General features: G+C 35.3%; 1 protein-coding gene across 5 annotated transcripts in view; it reads left to right on the forward strand.

Annotated features, from left to right (window-relative positions):
- Positions 1 to 4,702: 4,702 nt before the first annotated feature.
- Positions 4,703 to 20,934, forward strand: part of arhgap9 (Rho GTPase activating protein 9) — a 77,060-nt gene continuing 60,828 nt past the window's right edge. For 4 of the 5 annotated variants that reach the window (XM_038296952.1, XM_038297273.1, XM_038297193.1 and 1 more), the window contains exon 1: positions 4,703 to 4,928. The gene's annotated coding sequence lies outside the window, so the exon portion shown is untranslated. Of the gene's footprint in view, positions 4,929 to 19,041; positions 19,114 to 20,934 lie in introns of those variants that run through there. The other variant, XM_038297121.1, reaches the window with a different exon arrangement.

Raw genomic sequence — 20,934 nt, forward strand, 5'->3', positions numbered from 1 at the left:
AAGCCTAATATAACTGCCACCATTTCTGCTGTAAATACCGACAATTGATCTGATATTCTTTTGTGAATACATTTTTTAAACTCTGGGATATATATTCCTATACCCACATAACCTTTTAGATTTTTAGAACCATCTGTATAAATTTTAAGGTAATTATTATATGTAGTTCTTAAATAAATATCAGTTTTTATCCCTATTTCATTTATATTCCAATCATTTTTCATTGTATTGATTTGCAAATCTACATTAACCTCAGGTATTAGCCATGGAGGAATAACGCTAATTGGGTTAAATTGAGCTATTTCCTTGTCTTCTAGTCTATACTTTTTAATCCATTTCCTAACCATCCATCCAAATCCATTACTTTGGAACTTCACATATTCCCAACAATTTTGCAGAATAGTTGAATTCACATGATTATCTATATTACTTTTAATTTTCATCCAATATGCTAAAGCTAATTTAATTCTCCCCATTTCAAGTGGAGTTTCCCCACTTTCAATTAATAGAGCATTAATAGGTGTTGTTTTTATTGCTCCTGTACATATTCGTAAAGCCCTACACTGTAATCTTTCTATTTTTTGTAATGATGTTTTAGCTGCTGCTCCATATATAATGCTGCCATAATCTATTATTGCTCTCATTAGAGCCCTGTATATGCTTAATAATGACTGTCTATCTGCCCCCCAATTGTTTCCAGCCACAGCCTTTAATATATTAATAACTTTTTTACATTTGGTTTCTAAGTTATCTATATGTGTTTTCCATGAGTAAGAACTGTCCAACCATAAACCTAGATATTTATATTCTGTTACTCTTTCTAAAGTCTGTCCATATAATGTTATTGTTTCTATATTAATATTTCTCTTCTTTGTGACAACCATATAGCAAGATTTGGTTGCTGATAATTTGAAACCCCATTCATAAGACCATTTTTCAACTTTACTAATTGCTTTTTTAATATTTTCTACAACATGTTTAATATTTTTCCCTTTCATCCATATGGCCCCATCATCTGCATATAGTGCAGATTTTATACATTTATCAGTTTCATAGAAAATATCATTGATCATAATATTAAATAAAATTGGACTAATTACACTACCTTGTGGTATTCCATTTTCAACATTATATTCATTTGAATAGTCATTCCCAATTTTTACTCTTATTTTTCTATTTAGTAGAAAATTTGCTATCCAATTATACATTCTCCCACCTATTCCCATCTGTTTCATTTTTATAAGTAATCCTTCTTTCCATAGTGAGTCATATGCTTTTTCTATGTCAAAAAATACTATAATCATTATTTCCTTCATTTTTAAAGCTTTCTCTATGTCATTACTGACTCTAGTTAGAGCATCGATTGTTGATCTTCCAGTTCTGAATCCACATTGATATCCATTTATTAGATTATTCTTCTCAAGATAGTATCCTAATCTATTAACCATTATTTTCTCCATCCATTTACTTAAATGGGAAGTAAGAGCAATTGGTCTGTAATTATTTGGATAGGAAGGATCTTTACCTGGCTTATTAAATGGTAAAATTATTGCCCTTTTCCAACTATTTGGTATTGTTCCTTCTTTCCATATTTTATTAAATAATTCTAATATTAATTTCAGTGTTACTTCCGGAATCTGTCGAAACATAGCGTAACATAACTGGTCTTCCCCTGGAGCTGAATACCCTGTCCCTTTCAATACTGTTTTTATTTCTTTCATGGTTATATTCATATCCAATGTTGACATATATTTTTGACATTTTTCTAGTGAGTTTTTATGATTTCCAAGTTTTTGAATCATCTGCCTTCTGTGGGTATTTGTCAAGTGATCACCACTATGAACTGCCGCAAATGTCTCTCCTAATAACTCTGCCTTATCTTTATTTAAAACCAATACCTCCTGTCCTCTGACTAAGGATGGAATATTGACATTGTTCTTTTTCCCCGTCATTTTTCTAAACATTGACCACACATTCTGTAAATTAACTTCTGAACCTATTGATGAACAATAGTCTCTCCACGTTTTCTTTTTTGCATCCTTTATAGTTTTCCGAGCTTTTGCTCTTTTCCTTTTATAATCAATAAGGTTTTCGATTGTTAGATTTTTCTGTAGTATTTTAAAAGCTTTATTACGATCTTTAATAGTTTTACTGCATTCATTATTCCACCAAGGAACTACTTTCTTCTGACCTTTCACTTTTATTTTTGGTATGCTGTAATTTGCAGCATTTAGAATATTTTCTACTATTTGATTTGTACACTCTTCAATATTACCTTTTAATGTTACTATATGTCTTGTTTCTTCACATTTTGTTTTAAATTTAAACCAATCAGCTTTATTAAAGCACCATCTTATTAATGTAAACTCTTCTTGTCTATTTATATTATCATTAATTATTGTACTCACTGGAAAGTGATCACTCCCTAGTGTAGATTCCCCATTTACATCCCATTCACATGCACTAACAAGACAGTCAGATACTAATGTAATATCTAGACATGAGATTGAATTTTTATTTATATTTATTCTTGTACCTTTTCCATTATTAAGACAAACTAATGACCTTTCATCCATTAATTCTTCCACTATTTCACCATTATGATCCGTTTTCTTGCTACCCCATAGACTGTTGTGAGCATTAAAATCTCCACACCAAACTTCTCTTCTATGTATTTTCCCTATTTCCTTAAATATTTCATTATCTAGATTTTTACACGGATTATAATAATTAATGATTTTAATATTTCCTTGTTTCCTTAAATTAAATATTTCTATATTTACACATTCTATTTTTTTATTTAATGAGTTTTTCTTGTAAGCAATTCCTTCCTTAATTAAAGTGGCACATCCTCCGCCACTACCATTACTTCTATCCTGTCTTTCTATATTATATCCAGGAATTTTAAAATCCAAGTTTGAGTTTAACCATGTTTCTTGTATACATATTACATCTGGTATTACTTCTAATTCATAAATATACTTTTTAAATTCTTGTCCATTAGCTATTATACTTCTGGCATTCCATTGTAGAATATGAATGACCATCAATAAAGCTTGTATCCTAATCCTGACCATTTTCTGTTATTTCAGTGGCACTCAAAATGGTATGTATTTGATCTGCTTGAATTTCTTTCATATCTAGGAATCTCCCTGCTGCTGTTACTATTTCTTTTATTTTATCACTTTTCTTCTTCATTTGGACTGTAACATTAATAACATGACATATAAATGCTACAAAGTTTTCTTTTTTCACCATCATTGTATTTTCCTCTATTTTACATTTATGTAAACATGTATTATTTGTATTTGTTGTTGGCATTAGTATTTGTCTCTGACCATTCATTCCTTGATTTGTGTTCTGAGAAGTGTAACTTTGATCTGCTTCTCCCAGCCTCATTCCTCTTTTACTATCTTTCTTTATTCTTTTTAATGCTTCTGCGTAAGAAACTCTTTCTGTTATCTTTATTTTCTGGGCTTCTCTAGCTTCCCTTTGAACTATACATCCACCATAGGCTGCACTATGCTCACCACCACAGTTACAGCATTTGATTTTGGCGTCTTTGTCACACTTTCCAAATTCATGTGGTCCTCCACATCTTGCACATCTAATTTTTCCCTTACAATCTTTTGCCATGTGTCCCATTCTTTGGCAGGTAAAACATCTGAGCGGTTTCGGGATGTACTCTCTAACTTTATAGTTCATAAATCCTAGCTGTATATTTTCTGGCATGTTATTTTCAAACTGCAATATCACAGCCATAGTGTCTTTGAGTTCCCCTTCTCTTCTACTTTTAATCCTGGTGGCATTTGTTATTTTCCCTCCTTTGATTTCATTCTTCACCTCCTCCATTGTCATTTCAAGTGGAACTCCTGAGATTACTCCTCTCAACCTTGCCATAAAACCTGGTATATGTGATTTAACTCGTTCTCCCATCAGAGTTTTCATTTTGATTATCTTCTGTTGTTGTGCCTCACTGATAGCTTGAATTATCACTTTTCTGTTGTTCATGATTCTGGCCGTTTTGATTTTCCCTATCTCTTCCTCTATTGCTTTGGTTATCTTTATCGGATGAATATAACCCCTTTCTTGCTGAAATTCCACCACAACTTTGTATTCCACTTCTGTATTACTGTTATCTTGTTCCCGTGAACTCACTCTCTGGTTTATTTTTGTCCTTTTACTTCCTTCCGCTCCTAGCTCACTTTCATCCGACCAACTTCTTGCCCTTTCATGTCTCTTTCTGATTGCTCTTTTCATTCTTGCTGACCTCGATAACATCCACTCCATTTCATTTCCACTACTTCCTCCTGATGTAGAAGCCATGCTACTACAGTCAATGTACAGCTTATGTGATCCGCCAAATTAGCTCCTACCGCCGTCTTTGTTTGTTGAGTTCAATCACCGCCTTCTGTGTCCTTTTCCCCCCACACCCCTTTTCGCATAACACGACTTTATGTATTTTAGGTTGGCTTGTTGTGAGAAATTGGTTCAGCACCGGCGGGCGGCACGGCTCTTCATACATGTACGGGAAACATAGGGCGATTTCGTGAATTTAAATAAACTCACTGCAAGCACCAGCTGCTGTAATGTGATTGGTTTAGAGAGAAATTATATTCACCGATTACAGCCAATCCGAAAGCACCAAATCCCACCCAACTTGAGCTATTTTCTATCCTCTTAAACAACTGGGAGGGGTCTGTCTGTCAAGCATGGGATGGAAATGTCACTTGTTCCCATGAGTTACAGTTAATTTGCAAAAGTGCACGGAGTAGTTGTCCCGCTGCGTCTCCATTAGCCCAATTACGTGAAGTTATTTATATCTACGAGAAAAGGACTGCACACCTATTAGGAGGCATACGCAAATGTGTGGACAGTTCACTCCAAAACATAACTGAGCTGTCACCGCGTAGGTCGCTGCTGCAAAGGTAAGCTATATCGTTTATTTTCAGGGGAGCATGTTATTTGTAAACACTTAACTAGAGAGTGTTTTTTTTAATTTGCTAAAACAAAAAAAAAAAAACAAAAAATAAACAATGATCTTACCAACAGGATACGGAAATGTCAATCCCTTAGTTTTATTCACAATATAAATAGTTAAAAACTGAAAAGTACAACTGTTTCCAGCATGTTTGAGGTCACATTCATTCATTTAATCTTCTTGTCATAATCGAAAGTAGTCGTTTTCTTAAAAAAAAAAAAAAGTTGGTTTTCATGGATTACTTAATTTTAAAATCCTGATTTTGTTAAAAATAAGTTAACATAAGTCAATATTTCTAGGTTGTACTTTTACTGTTCTGAATATTTCTGAATGTTTTACACATTAAGCTGCTGGAGGGGTCACAGGTCATATAGGTCCTTCATTCAGACTGTTACAACAAAACAAAGGTACTTTTTCCGCTACACATCTTTTTTCCACAAGATAAGCTAACAGTCCTTCATCTAACAACTGCTTAGATTCAGAAAAGAAACCACACATGCTTTTTTTAACCTCTAAACATTTCCTGTGGAGGAGCATCACTTTAGTTTCCCTTTGAGTCCTTCCTTATAGATGTCATGCTGTATTTTTTATTAACACAGGCATGCATTTCTCCTTCAGACACTGATGCACTGCTCTACCATGATATAAAACTGCAAAAACAATGTTCTCATCTTTTTTATCTTTGTTTTTTTTTAAGCCACATGATAAGTCACTTTTCATATGCTGTCTTTTGTGCAGAAATATTTGCATGCATCTGCATGCAAACCTAGCCAATACGAGTGTATGGACAGGTTAACCACACGGTGTGATGGAAACTGCTCGCCTGACGCATTGCATTTTTGCTGTTTCATAATCATTCTTAAGTCCTTGCAAAGCTGGAGATTTTCTCTCTTTCTGTCAGCTTATGACGACACAAGCTTGAAAGATTAATGCCATTTGCAACTTTTCTGATTAAAAGTGCCCTGTGTCTTGACTATTAGGAGGAGAGTTGCAGGCCTGCCACAATAACAAGAGGACCTTCATACACTGTGTGTTGATCTAGTGTCACAGATTGGGGCAATGAGTTTATGAAATCATGGTGGGTTACTTGTCAGATTAACCTGGCTCTTTACTTTTACTCAGCTTGACTGTGGGATGAGTTGTGTGGCTATTTGCATGTATGCTTTGACTTGTGTGGGAAAATTATGATGATGATCTCACCTCTTTGTTAAAGCTAGAATCTGTAAAGCTGAGCCTGTTGCCAGTGAATCCTGGCTTCTCTATATAGTCCTTAACTTCCACCTTTGTCATTTTGGTTTGTAGGTTTGTTTTAGTTGCTGTTTTGTTTCTTGGTCTGAATGTGTCAATGAATGAATGAATGTATTTTTGATGGCCTTTTCCTATATTTCTGATGGCCTTTACTGTCTTGGCCATTAGGTTCGCTAATGCTGGAGACATTTTTTCCAGCTTTTCCTCACCCCTTCCCCGCTAAACTATGCCTAATCCAAAGTTCATGTGACTTTCTTTTTATTGTGAAAAGAAATGTGAATAAATCTTTATAACCATTTATGCTATTTTGCTCACTGTGAACCAAACACTTTCTCTTTAGCTCACGTTTTCCAAGCGTTCTGGAGGTTTTAGTTTTTCTGTATGAGTCTGTATTTTCCTCTTAACATGAGTTCACATCTTCAACCTTTTATAAGCATTGTTTTTCTTCAGTTTTTTTCTTCAGCCATTAAAGCTTTGACCTATGAATCATTCAAGCATTAAAGGGCACCTAACCTAAGGGCTGAATCAGTGCTGTAAAGTCACCAGGTCATGCAGAGTATTAATTCTTCTGAACTTTTCTGTCAAAGTTAAAGTAGCAAATAATTTTTAACAGCCAAGGAAAATGATAGATGATGTTGCATACATTATTAACCACTTTTACTCTGATACCTCCAGATTAAATCCAGTACTATGAATTGTCTTCCAAAGTCATCTGCTACACATAGTCCACCAGTATTGACTTTGTATAATTTTCTTGTTGCAGCACCAATAAGTCTTACATTCTACACAAAAAGAACTTTATTACAGTGTGATAATGAGAAATAAATGTTGAAAAGACCATTGAAGAAATTATATTTTTAGAAGTTTGATCAACTGAAAATATGGCTTATATTCTTAACATGGTGATGGCAGCATCATGCTGTGGGAAGGAACAGGGGATAAGGCCTAAGTTGACATTCACTGTTTAATCTGAATAATTTTTAGCTATTTTGCGCATATTACTTTGAAGGGCATGATCTTTAAAGCAGTATAACAATAGAACGTCACTAATGTTTTTATCTTGTTTACGGAATACTTCAAATTGAAGATAACATAGAAAAAAAAAGAAGTGATAAAGTTGGAGAGAGTTTCTCATTTCTTGATCCATTTGTTTTTCACCAAAGCTTTATCAGAAAAATAACTTCCCCTGGAGTTACCCAAGAATTGAACTGAAAGTCATCGCCCTGACCTGCTATAAGTTCATGAGTTTTCCCTTTTATACAATGATGACATGTGCATTAAAGGTGAGAAGAGAAGTTAACAGTCAGTGTCATCAGCCACACTATCGTCAGAGTTTCATTCTGAGAAGCTGTTTTTGGTATTTTTACTCGAATACATAAACAGAGAAGCATATGGCTTTTGAGGGCTGCTTCCCCTTCCATAGATATGCAGAGACTACGCATAACAGGTGGTCTCACCAGAGCCTGGATCTGAATATTACTGCTTGGTATCATTTGGGATGAAATACCATCACATTCTAATAAAAGAATAGCCCTAAAGAGAAATCCCCCTCAGAACCTCCATTTGAGAATTTTTAAGAGTAAAAGTAATGATAAATAAATCATTTCAACCTCTGTCTTTGTTTAGGTTGTGTTTTTCCTCAGATGTTTGACTACTTTACTGAAACAGTGCTAAATTATGGATGATGAACCAGTCAGTTTATAGACCGTAAAATTGGGTTAATGCATACATATCTTTCAGGATGGAATATTTGTAGATTTTATTAATGAAAGATTAGATTCCTTTTCTAAAAGTTAAAATAAAGTTACTGCCAGGATAAGTTAGTCTTTTTAACCCAGACTATTGTCTTGTTGGTTGTTATTTCTTTTTTTTTCATTGTCGTCTATAAAGATTTCTCTAATTTTGCATAGCTCAATTTTTTTTTTTTTTTTCACTTTTAATTTTTTCTTCAGTTTGTGTCTTTATGTTTTCACACAGATCCCCTATTAATAGATATTTAAATGTTTCTGTTCTTCATTTCTAAGTTAATATCTTCATTTAACTCTAAGGAAAATTAAGTAAAATATTTTGATGAATAAACTGGTAGGTGTTTAACTTGATTGAGGCCTTTTTTATTTTTAAATGTCGCCTAATTAAATAAATAACTTCTATAACCCTCTAGTGAATAAGAGAGGTGCCTGTCTGTGTGTTAGCGCCATCCTAGTTGGAGGTTTAGCTCCTTTTTCTTGCGCCTTCAGTCTGAGCTCACTTTGGCTGCACGCAGCTGAAAGTGGGTCTTCGACTTGCTTGATAGCTTTTGACAGCTCACTCTCATCCCCGGTGGATCAATGGAGCTCAGCGCTCTTCATTAGAAACATCAATGTACTGCACATTCCCACAGGCTCAGCAACAACCCAGCAGCTCAGCCAGTGAAATTGTATTTATTTTTTATTCTATGAAAAAAAAAATCATTCAAGAATTATGGCTTATATATTTTTTTTCTCCAACTTCATACAAGAGAAACTGCTTGCATAGTTTTTTGAGTTACATTTTTAGCAACAGTTTGCCTTAATGTTCAATTTCAATGTTTTTACATTTGACATTACATTAATTGAATGGATGGATGGATGGATGGATGGATGGATGGATGGATGGATGGATGGATGGATATGTTCTTTTAAGTTGAAGGCCCAATTGGAGTTGAATAAAGACAGACATTAAGATGTGATTTAAGGCACACTTGCAGCTTTTTTTAATATCTATTCTTCTTTAGATCGTGTAAATCCCTTATATTGTCCCACAATGGGGAAATTCACTCTCTGCATTTAACCCAACCCCTTTGGGAGTAGTGGGCTGCCAATGTGCGGGGCCCGGGAAGCAGCCTGGGGTTAAGGGTCTTTGCTCAGGGACCCAGAGCTGCAGTCTGTGGGAATGAGTGGGATTTGAACTCAGAACCTAACCACCAAGCCACCACTCCCCTAGGAATGATTGGAGTGTTGATCCTCACAGACACCTCCTTTGCCACATTCATCTGGTTAGTACCCAGCCATCTTACTGTTCAAGAATGAGACAGGTTATTATAAGCTATTAAGGGATTGTCATTATCCACACGCAGTGAAGGATTTTTTTGGGGGACAAAACTCCTAGAGACTGTTAGAAGCAACAGTCTGCAGAAACATTTGATCCAAGTGTTTCAAATAAGTTATTTTGACCAAATCCTAAAGTTGTGTGATGTATCTATTTTTGTATTTTATTATAATGCAACATTGAATTTATTTATTTATTAAAATATATTTTTTTACATTATTTGTCCATTTGTGGTTTGGAGGGCTAGGTCTGTGTCTTTTTCATGGTGGATGTGGATCTCCTTCCCGGTTGCTTTAGAAAGGACATCCTGTGCAAAAACTGGATCTAAGAAGCCTTTGACTGAAGACATTCTGTCATCAGTCTTATGAAGAGGATGCTCAGAGTTGTCCATAATGTTCTTCATTTTATGAAGAATTCTTCTTTGACATATTGTCTCCAGAGGTTCTAGAGTTCCTAGATCAGAGCTGCCTGTCTCTATCAGCGTGTTCAGCTTCTTTCAGTCATTTGCACTGATGCTGTTACCCCAGCAGATGATTGCAGAAGAGATCACACTCTCCACAGCAGACTTATAGAGGATATGCAGCATCTTGCTGCAAACACTGAAGCACCTACGCTTTCTTAGGAAGTACAGTCTGCTCTGTCCCTCTCGTAGACAGATTCATAGTTGCATCTTCAGTCAACTTTGTAGTCCAGGTGAACACCAAGGTATTTGTATTGCCACAAAGCTGTTCACCAGCTCTCTGTACTCAGATTCTTATCCATCTTGGATGCACCCAACAACCGCCGTCATCCAAGTATCTCTGCAGATGACAGGACTCTTTCTTGTAATGGATGTTTGAGATCTACAGAGTGAAAGGTAATGGGGAGAATAAATGGTGCTCCTGTGCTGTTTACTACTTGCTTACTGTAGACATTTAACCCTTCAGGTTCACAAACTGTGGTCTTTTTGCCTAGAAATCTTTGATCCATGTGTTTGTTGATGCCTCCCTTCTGGGTTTTCTGAAGTTTCCAAAAAAGTCAATCATATTAAATGCTCTGGATAAATCAATAAACGTGATCCTTATAAGATAGTCTCCCTTTTTAAATGACAGTTGGATTGTTGCAGCAGGTGTATGATGGCATCTTCAACTCCAACTCCAAGCAACCTGCAGGGAATCCTAACAGCTCCTTGTTTGCTCGCTGAGTTGAATCGACATGAGGGGCTTGATTTCCTTCTTCCCTGAGGCCAGAAGAGAAGGATGCTGACTTTGTTACTGAACTGAACCTATTGAAGAAAATGTTTATCTGATATTGTTCTGGTGGAGCTTTCTTTCTAGCTTCTTTCTGTATACCTTCTTGCTTTCTCTTATCCTTACCTTTACTTGATTCTGTATACTCCTGAATAATTCCCTGTAACCCTTCCTAAAATCTATTTTTTTCTTGTTTAGCAGTTCCTTCAGATCAGGGTGATCCTGGGTTTTTCATTGGGGAAACATCTCACCGTTGTGGTGAGCATGGTTTACCTACATAGAGGTTTATATATTTAGTCCCACTGACTATTTAAATTAATATACATTCATATGTTATTTTTTATTATTTAGATTGTTTAAAAAAAACTTAACAAACATATTAGCACATAAAAAAGAAAAAGTATACAGGAAGGCTAACTGAGGTTCCCTGGAGGATAGATTTGTTTCTAAATGTTACTACTTTCATTATTAAGCATAAAAGTAAATAATCCTGATTTTTTTTTTCCAGCCATATCACTTCTTATATAAAGATTTTTTTTTTTTTTTTTGACGATTTTTGAAATTAGACGGTTTTAAATGAAAACCTAGATGTGGGAATAATCTTTGTGCTTTTCTTAAGCTTTGGCTTAAATAATAAGGATATGCTAATTTCCTCAACTGAAATAAGATCATTATTTTTAAACACAAGATGCTTCTCAAGCCAATAAGCCAATGAGCTTTTTTAGAGCTCAAAATCTACACTGAACAGTATTTTATTTTTTGCATGAAATGTAAATGCTTCTTTCTTGGGTATTTTCTATTTGTTTGTATGTTTATATCTACAACTTAGGGACTGCAACTTGAATTATACTGATGTGAATTTAAAAAGTGCTCTACATGTCGATAGAACCTTCAGGGCTCATTGTAAACACAAGTATTGCGTCAGAAGTCTCTTGAAATGATGGCATCACACATGTGGAATATTAGTATGTGCAACAAGGTGAAAAAAACACATGGTGGAGAGAGACACTGGTTATGGCAACTGGTCACAGATGTTGTTGTCACCTTGGAAATAATAGATCTGAGCCAATGGCTGCCTTGCTATCATCCACTATCTGTGATTGACCCTCCCACAGTTTACTCAACTCATCAGTGGAAGACTTCAGCCTACCTGTTTAGTACCATATGTGTACACACACATGCATTCATACACATATTCTGCAGCCAAAAGTCATACTGGGAAACGCAGTGTGTGTTTGAGTGAGTCTCTCTGGTCCAACCATCAATAATGCATGGTTTGGGGAGGATGAAAGGCTGTTTTGGCTTGAGGCATGTGTCTCATATGGAGAGAGAGACATCATGGCTGTTAGTTATATCTGTACATCCACAGAAAAAGTGAATGCTTCGTCAAATAGCTTTCATCAGCCGCACTGTACTTCAGGCTGGAAATTGATTTTATTTTCGAGATAAAGAGGGAACTAATCAATTATTTAACATAAACTTATTTGCTGTATTCTTCTTTTAATCATTTGAGGGTCAAAAAAGAGTTAAATATCCTGCTCTTACAATGCACCTCAGTAGGTACACCTGTACAATTGCTTGCTAAAACAAAAGTAGTCAATAAAATGGCAGCTCCACATTTTGATATCTTGATATGGTGAAGCTTTCTTTCTGGCCTAAAGTTTTTATTTTTTATTTTTTTTATTTAGAGCCATTGCCCTCCTGACGCCATCATCAACAAAAACAAACAAAAAAAAACAAAAAACTGTCAAAAAATGTCCCTAGTCTGGTTGGAAATTACAGAAATGAAATGCAGCATTGGCTCAAACAATCCCCCATTGCAACCAAGATGCTGTATACCACCAATCAAACAAACACATCACCTACTGTAGCGAGCTGCAATTTCCACTATAATTAACATTAGATAGGTTGGTGTGGTGGACTGCAGAAATAAGGCTTGATTCCAATGAGTTTTGATTTCAGCTGTGATAATCAGATTGTAGGCTCAGAGCTTCTCGTATCAATCTATTTTATTTTATTTACACAGCAAAAATTTTAAATATTAATAAGTATTTTTTTCTTAAAATAAGTGCATTTTTTTCTTGAATTGAGCTGGTAAGTGAGACACTTTGCCAATAGAACAAAGCAATTTACATTTATTTCAAGTGTATATGTTCTAATTATCTAATTTTAAGGGTAAAGATACTCATTCAATTGGCAAATCATGTTTTTATCCACTTAAATTTCAGATAAGTACACTTAATTTGAGAAATTCTTACTTATTTCTCGATCATTTTTGCATTGTTGATTTTTCGTTTTGAACTAATCACAAGTATCTAGTGCTTTCCAGTGTTTTATTGTCATTACATCACATTACCATTTCATATGTTTTTTCCAACCTTAAACAGAGGGGGGGTGGACTCAGATTTCAGCTTTCACAAACCTACAATGCAAGAGTTGAGTTGATTCATAGAGTTGATTCATTCCCACTATCATCGCGACCCCCACCCCCTTACAGGGCATCAGAACACCTCGCCTGTTCAGCCAGGACAGCAATTTCCTCTGATTACCCCCCCTTTCAGAGACATATTTGACGCTATTTGTGACATTTAAAATTGAAAAAGCTTCCTGGATGGGAAGAAAAACCTCTTCAGACTTTGAAACAAACTTGTTTTTTTTTTACTTTTTTGGAATGACTATGACTTGGATGACTGAGAATCTTCACCAGCATATAACATATGTATCGAACATTTGAAAAAAGTCATTCCACATTTTTTTAATACAGCATGCAGCATTTATCTGCCAAATAAAAGGACGATAACAAAGTTTACAGGGCAGGGGACAACACTAGTAATACTCTGAGTAATAAATTGGCCACCCATACTTATTTGAATAATTGCATTAAACATTAAGCTAGGAAAAATTTCCCTGAGTGAGCTTGTGCATTTGTCTTGTTTTTTTTAATGAAAATGCTTCTGATTTTTACTTTTAGAAGATTTAAAGCCTTCTTTGCATTTATATAATGTCAAACTGTCAGATTTATTTGTTGTTTTTATTTTACCAATAATGTGGGCTTGGATGCACCTCTTCACGTCCCAAGCATCATATGATCACCAGACTGAGCCTAAAACTGAGTTTAGCTTTCAAATGGGGTTTGATGGTTTGCTCATGGTAATAATGTACAAAGCACAGTTTATTATGCTGTTTTCAGGAAGACAAACAGAGCTAAGTTGTCTGACACTTATTGTTTTGGTAATTAAGGTTAAAGTCTCATGTGTGGAAAGTTTTTAACCATTTCCCAGTGACGCCTTCGGTAATAAACCATCATATGTAAATGAGGTGCTTATTCATGCATATGAGTGTATTTTCTGTGCACGCATGGCAGTGTATGCATGAAGCCCTTTGAAGTTACATATTCTCTCAATATTCCTTCTCTTCCCATGTCTCATGTCTCTTTGAACAGCATGTAGGCATGATTATTAAAGCTGCTCTCTTTTGACTTCAAACATATGGGATGAATATGGATATGATGTGACACCAAGCCCTCTGCCAGCACCCTGTCTGTTCTTCATTTCCATTCCTGTCATCCCATAAAGGTTGATAGGCTTGGCGTTAAACAATCTCTGTGGGAACTAGACCTGTCATTCACTGGCTTGTCTTTGAGCGAGTTAAGACAGTTATAACGTAGCCTATCGTGAAAGACATGGAGCTGCAGGGGAGAATTAGATGTGGAATTTTATTCTTATTGGACTTGTCATTCATATCTTTTCTTGGTGTCGTCTCAGATACTGTGTACATCTTTTTCTTGTCTTATTCTTTTGTAATTCATTGTAGTCTTGCAGGTATTTTCTCTTTTTTGACCCAAACTATTGTTGTTTACTCTTTAAGTTTGTTTAAGACATGTGGCCATGCAGAAAATTAGGATATCCTATTAAATACTCTGCACTTTATTATGGAATGTTCACACAGTATTGACTTTATTTGATTTATTTTAAAAAATTGTTATTTAATTTTAATTTAAAAAGGACACCCAACTCAAATAATCTGGTCAGGGTAATCAGATGAGGCTACCACTGTAGAGAAAAACTATCTATGGTCTCACTGGTTTGTTGGCACCGACATGCACACAGCTGATGAAGGTGTTTGCAGTCCTGGTCGGTGACGTTTTGTCTGCACCAAACAGACAAGTTTGTCTGATCAGAGCAAATAGAACAAGTTATCTATGACACGAACTGATTCAGAAATCCAAAACCAAAACATGTATTCTTTATTTGTGGAGCACCACCTTTTAGAAACTGTAAAGCATCTCCTGCTTCTTATCTCCTAAAACTCTCTCCTTTATATAAGTTCTTGCAATTCCATCTTCCAGATTATTCACATTTTGGATAAATTAATAACTCTTTTATATTTATAGAGAATTCAACTAAGGCTGAAACAATTAATCAGATTAATCTGCATTAATCAATTATTGAAATAATCATCAACTAATTTAGTAATCGATATATCGTTAACAGGAGCATAGAGACTCTAAACATTGCCTTTAGCTGACAGAGCAACTCAGTTAGAGCAGTAATTATGTCAAAATTGTAAAAAGAAAAAAAATGCATCAAAATTTTGCATTTAAGATGAAAAAATATTTTCTTTTGTCTTCTATCCACATCTCCTCATGTGGAAAAGTTTTAGTTTCACCTGGTTTAATTTAATAAGAAACCTCTGGCTATAAGATAATTAATAAATTAATTTAATTAAAATAATCAACAGATGAATAGATTTTCAAAATAATCGTTAGTTGCAGCCCTAAATTCAACACAGCCAATGTGACACCTTTACATTTATTAGGCTGCGATTTTATTAGCACTTAGCATTTATAAGTGGTGCTTTTTTCTGACTTCATATATAATATAATGGCTGCTGATTTTGACACATTTCACGGCTGCTATCCTTCCTGGCCGATCTGCTTCTCTTTGTTTGTTCAGATATCTGAGCTTCTTGGCTTTGCTTCCACATCAAAAACTGAAAAATCTCAACCCATTGGTTTTTGTTTTCTGAGGAAATCATCTGAACAAGTGTGACAGCAACACAAAAAGTTTCCATCTTGTTTATCACTTAAAAAAACACACACACACACACAAAGAACAGAAAAACCAAAGCAGGAATGTGGATGCAGGCAGTGTAAACAATCAGAAGCCTGTTTCCAGACTCCCAGAGAATCCCGCAATGCTGTGCGTTTGTTACATTACCCTTTCAAGCCTCGTTATTCCAGATGGTCTAACATTTTTGACAGTTTTCCTCTAATAGATGATGGTCTCATTGCCTTCCAAGTTCTTAAGCAAATCATCCAAAATCCTTAACATGTTCAGATCTGTCGCTCACAGATGTTATGAGGTGATTTTCATTGAATGATTATTTGCAGTTCATGCCAAAGTTCTGGTGATCAAATGATACAATTTTAGACTAATTTGTCCAATAAATATACCAAGTCCCAAACTCTTGCTCTGTGTGCACACTCTTTCTGGTAAACCTTAACTTGGCCTTCGTGTCTTTTTTTAGGAAGCAAAGGATTTCCTTCCTGCACTATTTTTAAGAAAGCAGAAGAAGTAACTTGTGCTGTCTAGAAAGAGATCATTGTAGGTCCAGCGTTGACATTTTAGGGTTTTTGGAGACTTTTATTCACCTTCTGTTCTGCCTTTAGTGTAGGACCTGTTATGCCAGCAGGGGTTTTGAAAAATTTCAGAACATTTTCCATAAACAAAAAGACCTATTTTGTATACTACCGAGACTCCTTTAAACCTCTAGAGTTTGCATGATTGCTTTAGATTAAAATAATTACCCTATAGGAATTACAACAATTTTTTTTCCCCCTTTGGGTTCAATAAAGTATTTTTTAACTGATTGAAGTAAAACTGAATTGCCATTGTTGACTCATTGTAAGAATCTTCCTTTTGAAGGTCATACATGGTGCATGATGTCATTATGCTTTTCACACCTATGTCAATAGCCAGAAAGACTCAAAATAAATATCTGAGATTTAAGGCAAGCCTCCTTCAAAATGTTAAGTAATACTCTAATAAATTGTCCATGATTTATTATTCTATTCTAAGCTAAAAATTGCATTCTTTATAAAATCTTTCAAAAAATATTAACAACTCAGTGCTTTGGGTTTAAATAACGTCATGCTTTTTATTTATTTTAATCAATTTGACTCATAAAAATACACCAAAATAAGGCATACTAGCAATAGTAGACACATACATTCACCACTCCGTTAGTTGTTCTATTCGCTCAATTCATATTAACTGAATGCTACAAATGTTTTGATTTACTTTAAATTTATATAGAAAAAAAACATTTAGTTGAGATATGTTAAAAAAAAAAAACATTATAGGCTTTTATTGGGATTATGTTTTTAACGGATAATTGGACTGATATTATTATACCTAAAGGTGTTTAAACTTAAAGCCTCAACTGACCAGCAGGTTTTGACCACAAAACCTCTTTGCAGACAAATATATCTACCGATGCATGCTAGTGATATTAGTCCTCACCTTGTTTGAACTTGTAGTAGATCCTTCTAATATTTACCGGTATTAAAAAGTGGTTAGAAAACATAATAAACCTATAGTTATTAAATCAATTTACATGTAGGCTGATGGTAGATCTATGTCTTCACTGGTCTCCAGTGACACAGTTAACCAGCCAACTCTGGATTTACATCAATAGGCCGATCAATTATCTTTTGATGTTTTGCTACTTTCATTTAGTCGGTATGTTGGTCTGGTGTTGCTCTATTTCACTCACTCACTGTGTTGATACATTTCTGTTATGAACATCTTTGCAAAGCAGATTTCTGATTTTTCAAGGTTTTTTTTTTATCTTTTAGATACAGTGTTGGATACATTTGTAAATGTAGTCAAACAATGTTTAGTGAGAAAGGACAAGATGTTTCTGCACTGGAATAACCTTTATATTTTATGCATGCACAAACTTGAATAAAAAGGCTGCAAATGACTCTCTGCAGGAAAGGCTGCTAGTTTGAGCCTATATCACCATATTTTCTGCCCCATCCTCTCCCTAACATTTACTTTTCAGTAAAAAACAAATTTGGACATTTATTCTAGTGTACATCTTCTAGCGTAACAATAAATTAAAGCTTTTATACAACTGTGCATTCTGATTTTAAAATGCATAACACTTTTATAAAACAAATCTAATTAAACTGTTGTAATGAATGTTAGATCTGTATCTTATTTGCAGATCAAGCAAAAACAATTGTCCTTCAATAAGTTTTTCACTAATACTTGCACAAGTTGAAATATGCATTTTTTGTGAAGTTAAAGGAGGGCTAACAAGGCAAGGGAACGTTGTTAGAACTGCTTTTCATCAAGCCATCAACGGTTTGCTGCAATAAATGGGATAGAAGCCATTTTGCATCGTTATATACAACCAAAAAAAAAATTGTTGCTTTCCCTGGGATCTTTTTAAAAGCTTTAAATTATCAGGCATTGATGTATAAACATTCCTTGGCTTTTAAAACTGTAATCTTTTAAAATATCATTAAGAAACTCAATATTTCTTTGAATGCCTTATTTCTCTCTCTGTTTAACCTAATGAAAAAAAGAAAATACACAAGCAAAAAACAAGTTTTGTTTAAAAAAAGGATGCAAAAACTAAACAGCCGATGGAGGATCCTACAAGAGAATATTAAGCTCCATGGTTTTAAAAAGGATTTCAGCAAAAATTGCATGCTTTTTATTTATTTCAGTCAATTTGAATCATGCAAAAACACCAGTGTGGCATACTAACAATAGTACACATATTACATACACCACTCCCTGGTGGAGATGTTCCATTTGCTGATATTTTATTTATCATGTCTTTTTTCTCTAGTGCTGCTGACATGTCATGAGCTACCATACCATCTTCTCCTGGCATATGTCTTCCCCACCTTTCAGTGCGCTCGTGTCTCTGACACCATATGGCCTTCTTTCTGGGGAGGAGGTGTTGAGACAGTGCCCATTTTGCTGCTAAGTTTAAGGGAAATGGTCTATTTCCCCTTTTGTACATCCTCATAAGACTTTTATCTTTTTTTTTCTCTTACATTTGTTCTATCTTATAAATTATTCAGTTTAGGTTTTGCAGTGTAGGATAAATGATTCTTTTGTAGCCAGAGATTTTATTTGCCTTTAGCCAAATGTCCACTAGCATTACTGTGGTGATTCACAGAAAAGTACTATAATAAAAATTTTGAGTCACAGAGTGACGAAGGCCTGCGCCGCATCTTCACTCCCCTCAGCAGACAGTTTGGTTCTCTGAGAGGATTGTATCAAAACCTAGAAACATGCAAAACCAAACGATTCTACTTATTTGACTAACTTACGTTACATTCAGTGGGATACATTTGTATTTGCCTCTGTAGGTCTGCTTCTGCATTGATGCAGGTTTGTAGCTGCAAGGTTTAGGAGGCTTAGTGTGCAGTTTTTTCTTCCTTTTTTGACACGTGTTTCAAGAAAGAACGACAGGAAAAGACTAACAGGTGTGTAAGTAGTATCACTGATGTGCTTCCTGTTTGTGCCTGGAGAATAGCTCTTTATGGACGGATTATATCAGAAGGTATGTTGTTGTATATCTTTGTTTTATTTTAACAAAAAGTAGGGTGCGCATATTTCTTTATTTTGGTGGTAAATTGCCTCTCTCTGAAGCTGTGCTCCAGGGTTGTTAAGCAAACGGGCTTTATAGCCTTTGGAATACACTTTTTTAGAATAATTAAAGTTGCAGTCCTTTATTAGAATTATCATGTTTTTTTTATTTGATTTTAGCTGTTCCAACCTGTAAACCTTATAGCACATCTTATGTCTAATAAGCAAATAACAAGATGGAAAGGATATGGCCCAAACTGTGGTTGAACCTTGATGTGTCTTCGCAGTTTCCTGTTTTCTTGCTCTTCTTGTTTCTCCGGCTTTTGCCTCTATCCCTTTTGTACTTTACTGCATGGCTTAAATGATCGAGAGAGCTACAACCAGGAAGACTTTCTTCTAGAGCAAGAACAATATATGTTTCTTGTATAACAAGGACTTTCTTATTTTGATTATTATTTTTTATAATTCCTGCTTTAGAAGTACTGCCTAACTTGCATATACTTATTAACACATATATTAATACTTAAACCATTATTCGCTTTGAAAAAAACATGAGTTTCAGCATTTTTTAAATACAAATGAATGGTACACAGAAAATGTTTCATGCATAATTATTTTTGCCCATTATTCTCAAAATACCAGCAGCATGGGTGGATAAGATGAAGGGGATCTGTGGTTCCCGTCCTAATGCTTCAATGTCTTGTCCATCTGCTGGGATGTGGGAGGCCAATTGCTAGAATTGCGTGGGGGTCTGGGACAGTGGAGGGTTTGGCCCTGTCCTTGCGAGGGTGCTGGCTGGCTGCCGTGGCTGTGCGGCAGGTGGGATGGGATCACCGTGCCCTGATGCATCCCAGATCGGCCCCCAGACCTTGGGAGAAGAGTGTATGTATGAGGAGTGTAAGAGTATGTTTAGTGTCTGCCCCTGTGTGCGTCTCTGTTGAGTTCTTGTATATGTCCCTATGAGTGTAAGGGTGGAAATATGTGAATGTAACTGAACTGAATGTGGATTTGCTTTTTGCGGCTTGTCAGGTTGAGAGCTATATTGGCAAAACTGGACATAGATCTGAACTCAGGAACATTTTAACACAAAAATATGGTTTGATCTAAGTCGTTCAATTTGACTCTAACTGTGTTCAGGGCCCTTGTCCTTGTGGAACGTTAACATCCACCTCTTTCTCAGCCCTCTTAACATGTTTATTTCCTAACCTTTTGATTAGCCCCATCCACCTTCCCATCCCCCAGGTCTGACCAACTAGTGCCCTGCATCCCTGAAGAAAAGTTTTCCCAAATCATGATGCTGTTTCTACTATGTTTTGCTCTGGGCATGGTTTGAACATGATGTCGTGTTGGTTTCTTATTCACTTCTCTCAGGGGATTCATACCAGAGCACTTTCATCCACATAATTGTTGGGTCTCTAACAAGGCTTAAAACAAGCTTATTTGATCAGTGCTCTTCTTGCCCCTCCAGGTTGTCCATGTCCTCATAGGTGTGCAGATATGCTTTTTCATTTGAAGGTTGTTGACCGCACTGTTGGGCTTTCAAAATTTTAGATTTGTTTTATATTCTAATTATGCATTAAAGTCGTCAACAGCTAATATTTCTCAGCAAATGTGGCATATACTACTATTTATAAGTAAGTTAATTTAGCCACTACTTCCTGCTAATTAAATGTTTTTATAATTTTTTTTTTTTTTTTGGTTTTTGTGGCATTAGCAGGTCCCCGGGTGCCGCACATTGGCAGCCCACTGCTCCTGGGTTAAAGGAGCAGTGGGGTGGGTTAAATGCAGAGTGTGA

This window comes from Cyprinodon tularosa, unplaced genomic scaffold, assembly GCF_016077235.1.
Source record: "Cyprinodon tularosa strain WSP-4 unplaced genomic scaffold, ASM1607723v1 ctg10, whole genome shotgun sequence".
Classification (NCBI taxonomy): domain Eukaryota; kingdom Metazoa; phylum Chordata; class Actinopteri; order Cyprinodontiformes; family Cyprinodontidae; genus Cyprinodon; species Cyprinodon tularosa.